Source organism: Lygodium microphyllum, chromosome 11 (assembly GCF_053477565.2).
Source record: "Lygodium microphyllum isolate KBCC chromosome 11, Lygodium_microphyllum_v1.1.10, whole genome shotgun sequence".
Lineage (NCBI taxonomy): Eukaryota > Viridiplantae > Streptophyta > Polypodiopsida > Schizaeales > Lygodiaceae > Lygodium > Lygodium microphyllum.
Window position 1 is genome coordinate 41,043,292 of NC_141145.1, and position 7,470 is coordinate 41,050,761.

The 7,470-nt window shown below is 40.3% G+C and overlaps 1 pseudogene; it reads left to right on the forward strand.

Annotated features, from left to right (window-relative positions):
- The first annotated feature begins 239 nt into the window (after positions 1 to 239).
- On the forward strand, positions 240 to 1,094 carry LOC148028741 (ubiquitin carboxyl-terminal hydrolase 23 pseudogene; annotated as a pseudogene).
- The last annotated feature ends 6,376 nt before the right edge of the window (positions 1,095 to 7,470 follow it).

Consider the following 7,470-nt stretch of genomic DNA (forward strand, 5'->3'; position numbering starts at 1 on the left):
AATGGCACCCTCTCGTACTCCTCCCGCAATTCAGTATGTTCCTTTGGCTGTCCATGATTATTCTTTGTTACTGGATTCGAACGTTGTCGTATTGCTGCGCATTCGAGGTGTGAAAACCACCCAAAAATTGTATGTGGGATTTGATACTTTGTACATATTTAGTTGTTGTGTTTATACTTTTGTTCTACGTGGAAGAGGGTTTGGAGCAAGAGGAATTAATCAATAATGCTCTGGTTGACATGTATGCAAAATCTGGTGTGCCGAAAATCGGGGCAGGTCTGATAAATTTTGGCAATACATGCTTTCTCAACTCTGTGCTGCAATGCTTAACATATACAGTACCTCTTGTGGCATATCTTCAGAGTGGTCTACATAAAAGTACATCAGGATTTTGTGCTATGTGTGCATTAGAAATTCATGTAAAGAAGGCATTGGCAGCTTCAGGGAGCAGCTTCTCTCCAACTTACCTTGTCAAGAATCTGCGGTGCATTTCACAGTCATTTCGAATGTGGCATCAAGAGGATGCTCATGAATATATGAGGAATTTGATTGAGGCATTGCACAAATGCTGCCCTATCAAGAACCTTGGTGGTGGTTCTAAAACTTTTCAAGAAAGCCTCATCCAACAACTGTTTGGTGGACGTCTTAGAAGCCAGGTGAAGTGTACTAAGTGCTCACATTGTTCAAATACTTATGATCCCTTCTTGGACTTAAGTCTTGAGGTTGCCAGAGCAGAATCTTTACAGAAAGCTTTAGCATATTTCACAGCTGTTGAGATTTTGGATGGAGACAACAAGTATCAATGTGGAAAATGCAACACAAAAGTCCGAGCTTTGAAGCGGTTCATAGTTGACAAACCACTTCATGTTCTGACCATACAACTCAAGCGCTTTGGTAGCTTGGGAGGTTACGCGGGAAAAGATAGACAAGAAGATTTAGTTCGGTACTACTCTGGACACTATTACTGTTTTGTTCTGAGTGAGAAAACTGTCCTTGAACAGAAGGCCTACATTCTCTTTTACTTACGTGACACAGTCAAAACCCATGGAAATACAGTCAAGGCAGCCGAGTGTCTGCGAAATATCACTAATTAGTTGGCTATTTTCAGAGAAAGCTAATTTGGGGCTCCTTTACTAGTCGAAAGGGGAGAAAAAGCGAAGATTTTTATGGCAGTAGCCAGGGGAGGACGGCCTGAATTTTGCCACCAACAACCATAGAAAAATTGTCGCCATCGTTCCTAGACTATCCATTCAGTACTTGTCTTTGGGCAACAAATCTTTTATAGCTCCAGTTCTACGTAATGCTAATCAGATGCTTCCAATTCCCTCTCATCGTCACAATTATATCCAAGAGATTAAGCTCTTCCTAGTGGAGCAGCTCCCATAAATGGTTCATCGCCTTCTTTGGCTACTACAATGCTGTCCATCAGCTGATGTCCAGGATCTGCTTCTTCCTCTTTAGCAGAAAGCCAACGATCAAAAGAACATCAAGAAATTGTGCACATTAGAAGATCACTAGAAGAATCATGAGCTCTACCAGTTTTTTCACACAGAAATACATCTCCCAATTGGTAGTAACTGCATGTCTTGCCAGAGCATACATGTTCACCCAAGTATACATCTGGAAGTCCATGGCTGCTGTACAAAATAAACAGGGAGAAGGAATTACTGTTTATGCCTCTGAATCTAATACCTGAGGGAAAGGCAGTTGCATGGAGTTCAATGCAATGGTCATTGTTTTATTGGCAAGCAAGGTTTTCTCTGCAGTAGAGCTTGCTGCAGATTTTGATGGTAACCAGGTAGACTTATGGGAGAGGATTAGGAAGGATGAATATACCAGACATGCTGTGGAAGAAGTGTATTATGGCTTTTGTCAAATTCTGATCAACCTTCTAAATGAGGATGCTTTGGCCTGGATTGAGTCTTTAATGGCTGTTGCTGGCCCCTGCTGTTGCTTCTCTATCCTTTGTATGCATCAGTCCAGGCCATCGAAAGCGAGTCGAAAGAGGATGATCAACAGTGGCTCACATACTGGATCCTGTACTCTTCCTTGACCTTTGTTGAGATTGTGGCAGCCCCTGTTTTTGCTTGGATAGCCTTTCCTTACACAAATATCACTTATCTACCTGGATATGTTGAATGTACACAGGATGTACAGTGAATTCATATTAAGTAACATAGTGACAGAGAGTTTAGACCTGACCCTGACTGGTTCTATACACTTATGATATTGACAACTGCACTTTTCAATAAGCCAGCCTTCAGAAACCTTGTATACAAAGGTCTAATTCTTGCTGAGAATGGGAAGGTGTCCTTTTACAACTTGTAAGCTCAGGCTTTCCTGAGTGTGGCCATGAATTGCAAAATCCTTGGCAAATTGTTTGTGAATACATCTCTGCTGTTGTGATTTTCAGATTCAGTTTCTCCTTGAACTTGGATTTCATATTGTTGGGAAGAATTTATTTTTGAAACCTTGTACTTCTCAACTGTGCACGGCTTTGAATAGAAAAGATCTAACACAAGATGATCCATTGATCCATCTTTTATCACCGATATCTCTTATTTTAGAACTGGTCTTCTATCTTGAAATTTATCAAGGACTTCTGAAGTCGCGACATTGCTTTCGAAACCCTTCGACAACGTTGTTGCTAAAGCGGGCTTGTCCAAGTTCGTCAGCATGTCTTTCCCACTGGTTCCAGATGATCCTTCCCTTTGTGACGAGTTTTTAACCTCTTACACCAAGAGGTCTGGTCCAGTCCGTGGCACAATTGTTCTTCTGACACGGAAGAGTCTAGGCAAGGCTCTTGGTTTACCATATCTTGGGGAATCTGTCCCTACCGCCAGACAATTGTTTACCAATGATGATATTTTGAAGCTGTTGGAGAAGTAGACTCAAGATGTTCTTGATCCGAAGAAGGTCATTACCACGTCAAGAGTGGGTGTTTCCATGATTTCCAATCCCTTATGGAAACATATATGCCAATTCCTTCAAGACTGGTTCATGCCTGCAAAATCCCCATCTCATTATCTTTCCAAGGAGTTGTTTACAGCTTCTCGAATGATTTTGAAAGGCATCACCATTGATTGGAGTACCTACCTCCTCTCCAAGATGGATCACCATTTTATCCGAGCTACTCGAGGAAATGTGACTAATGTTACATTTGGGTCCTTCCTCTATGTTTTCTTGCTACATGTTGCCCTTGCAAAGGAAGTTCCTTTACCATCAGTTGATCCTCCAGAATCTGCCTCATAATGAAGATGATGAAGTGATAATTGAGGATAATGATTCTCCTCCTCCCCTGGTCATTCAAAGAAAATGCCTCAAGAGGGTGGCTGATTCAATGCCTATTCCTCCAGTTCCAGTGACAATTCCTGCCCAGTCTTGCAGCACCTTGCCTGCATTCCTTCAGACACCAAATCTTTTCAGAGCCCATAGAGATGGGATGCTCGACCTTAATATTCCTTCTATTCACCGCCTGGTAACAAGAGATGCTATTCCGTTCCTGTGCAAGGATATCCAGAGTTCTATTGAACTTTAGATGACTGCCTGTATCCATCAATTATATTCTTCATTTTATGATGAAGTTCAACAGTCTAAGGAGGAACTAAATAAGACCACTACTGAGTTAGCCTCTGCTCAGGAGAAATTCTCTAACCTTTGTATGCAAATGGAGCAGCAGACTAAGCTAGTGGATTCTCAGAACGCTGAGATTTCTAAGTTGAAAGCTGAGTTGGCAGAAGCTAGGTCTCAAGTGGTTGCTGTAATAGAGGAGAGGGATAAGTTACAGAAGGAGAGTCAAGAGATGAAGGAGGAGATAGCTGCCCAAGCAAAGAAGTTGCAATCCACCACAGTTATTTTAGACCAGAGCAATGCTCAAATCCAACAACTCAAAGATCAGTTGGCTCAGTCTTGGTCTAATACACAGAGTCCTGTGCAGCCAGTTTCTCTTTTATCCCCTGCAGACTTGGCAGTTCTTCAAAGACAGGCTACCTTATGTCCCTTATTCCAGGCCAAGGTGGAAAGATTGCAATCTCGTATGGATTTGTTATGGTCTTCTTTTGAGCAGTATCAGGAATATGTTCCACCAGATCATTCTTTTTTTGTCCATTATCAACAACAGAAGTTGGCCTTCTATATCAAGCTTTCCAGGACAGATTTACCTATTCCAGAGGATGGATGGAGTGGGGCCTGGTCATCAGATTTGCTGATCGAAGTAGTGAGGATGGTTTTTGAAGATTCTGTCACTCCAGATATGATGCTTCTGTCCTACATGTATTTGAGGGGTGATTTACTGATTCCAGATGAGGAAGATCTGGCTTGGTATGTCGGAGATGTGGTATTGCAAGCTTCTTTATATATCCAACATTTGGAGTTGAGGATTGATGAGATGTTCCAGGGGTATTTTTCAAAGGTGGCTAAGTGTCCTAAGTTTTCATGGTACACTATGGTTGATTCTGTCATTTTGAATCACCGTCAGGTCAAAGCTCTAGCTCATGCTCAGAACACTAACAACTGAGGGTGGATCTTTTAGCCTATCTTTCCAATCAACCCCCATTTGATACTTCTTTCTTTGAAGCCTATCATCGTAGATCAGCTTTAGGTCCATCCTTACCATGCCTAACTCATTATCAACAAATGGCTCATAGGTATGATGCTTATATTTCCCTTTTTCAATCTAACCCCAAAGTTATTTTACCCCTTCTTTTCCAACCTCAAGGATCTCCTCAAATTCCTATTTTTACCCATTGTTCTTTTATTGAAGATCAAGTTTTTCTACCTCCTGATCCTTGTCCTTCCCCATCCCCTGATATTCTATCAACTTTTCCTCCTTATCTTTTAACACCTTTCTTAACAGAATCTCCTCAATTTTCAGCTAATCCATCTTTAATCCATTCTTCATTTTATGATTTTGCCTATCCATCACTTCATCCTCTTTCATTAGTCCCTCTTCTGTCTCCTAACACTTCTATTCCTAATCCTCCTCAGTTGGTTAGTGGGTATCCAGGTTTTGATCAGAAGATTCTTTGAAGAAGAGGCTGGAGTTCAAATGATTCCCTTACTGGACCTCAAATCAATTGGCCATTGATCCCAGGAGAATGGATAAGTGCTAGTCAGGCTTATCAGAATTATCTGCATTTTGCTCAGCAGTATTCTCAGTCTGCAGATCCTTCTGTGCGCTTAACTGCTCATTTTACTTGGTACCTAGTGTATATGCATAGGCATTCTCATAATGATTCAAAGCCTATTCCAAAGTTGTGCATGAATGTCAATGTGAGCATTGATTCCCAGCAACAGGATATATTGTACTTTCATGCCCTCTGTTTTCCTAGCAGATACCTTGTCCTGTTGGAAAGGATGTGCTCCCTTTAGCTTTTTCAGAATCCTCCCAAGACGTTTGTAGATGAATCCTTATCCATGGATCGTTTCCAAAATCACCAATCTTTCAAGAGGGACCATCTTCATTGGTACCTTTGCCATGTATGGTGGATGATTTTTAATGATAAATCTCTCTTTTTGGAGGAGTCATTCAGATGGTTGTGTTGTATGTAGTGTTTGTGTTGTGGGTTAATTTATGTGATTAGATCGTGGTGGTTGCCTATTCGATTGGCTTTCGTGCGAGCTACATTTTTGGAGAATTGTGGTGATGGTGTTGCTGGTTGGATAGTTGAAGATGCTGATGCAGAAGAAGAAGAAACCTCTTATATCCTTTACAAGTTTGTTGTGATTTCCAGTTTGATAAGAAGTTTTAATGTATAAAGGGTTTTCCTTTCGTTGTATTCTTTATATCAAATACAGGTTATAAGTTGGGATCGTGGTTGGATGGACTGTTTTTAAAGATTTATTGAAGATCAAAGTTGAGCTCTTGAATGAACTTGTATTCCCTTTTTCCTGGGTCGCGAGGACGCTTCCTTATTAAGTGTGGGGATATATGTTGAGTGTTGAAATGATCTGTTTTTTGGCTAATTTTTGTTGTTTTTGAGAGCTGAATGATTGATTTTATGAGATGATTGATTGGTTTGGAAGTGTTTTGAGAGTGTTTTGGATAGGATGGAATGGTTTTATTAAGCTCGTGATGTTTATTAGTAGAGATGTGAAGTTCTGATGATGTTCTGATATATTTTGATTGGTCCTGATTGGTTCTGTTGAGCTTCTATTTTGTTCTATTTTGTTCTGTTTTCTCTCTGTAAGGAGGGATGGAGTATTTATTGATAGGGTTTGTGATTGTTTGAAAGCTTATTGAATAGTTTTTGATAGTTTGGAATGGTTTTCGTATGAGTTATGTTGTTCTGATGCTTTCTGTTGACCTTCTGTAACTCTTTGATGAGCTTCTGGTGAGCTTCTATAGACCTTCTGTATGCTTCTGTATGTGTTCTGATGGATGAGAGTGAAGCTTTGCAATGTTTTCTAGCCTTGGAAAGAGGTGAATACAAGTGTAAAAGAGCTAAAAGAAGTAGCTGCTGAAGACTCAAGTAAAGGCTGGAGTGAAGTGACAGTGGTGAGCTATGAAAGGACACTGTAATGGCTTTGGTGCCTCTTCATATCAGACATGCCTCTTGGGAGGGGTATTCACGACCTAAGAAGGATTATTGTGGGTGATTATGAGAGATTGTAGTGAGGATATGATGTATGATTGATGGAGAGAGAGAGAGAGTGAGAGATAGCCAATTCTATTAAAACAGAGTGATTGTATATGAGAGATTGAGAGAGAAGACTATGAAGACATTGAAGATGAATACTATGTGATATATTTCCATTCAAAGATGGTGTATTCCTTTGCTTTCTTTGTTATATTAATGGATTTTGTGAAGATATTGAAGAATATGGTTGATTCTATCAAATCCGTGGGAGATCTACATGATGTTGCATGAAGATTTGTTGTGCCTGGTGTTCTTTTCTTCATTGTGATCATATAAAACCTAATAAAAAAGCTTATTGATTTTACAAGATAGATTTTCTTGCAAGAGAATTCCCTTTTCCTTAGTGTTCCTCTTGGGGCTCCATGTTTTTGGTGTGCAGCCGGGGAAGCTTGCCATCAAGAAGCAGCAGAAGATGCTGAAAATGAAGAAAATGGCATTGCCAAGAAGAGAAGAATTCAATGGATAATTGTAAAGTTCCTTCTTTCACTGAAGAGTTGGAATTTCTCATAATAAAAGCCACTTTCCACAAGAAGTTCATCCCACAATGGCATAAACACATTACCATCATGATGCATGTTCTATGTGGTGGACAGTTTCCTCTTCCTGTTGAAGCAGCAGAAACTTGCATCTTGGTGGCAAACTGTTTGGGAACAAACTGAAGAGTAGAAACAAAGAGAATGACCATCCATGGAAGATTTGGCATTCATTAAGAAGTTTCCGGACATCATCAAGTGGGAGATTGTGAAGAAGCTTCAGGAGTCTTGGTCTATAGAGGTTCACAAAGACAAGAAGAAAAAGAGTTGGAATTTGTTCGTGGATGCTCAACAGCAAG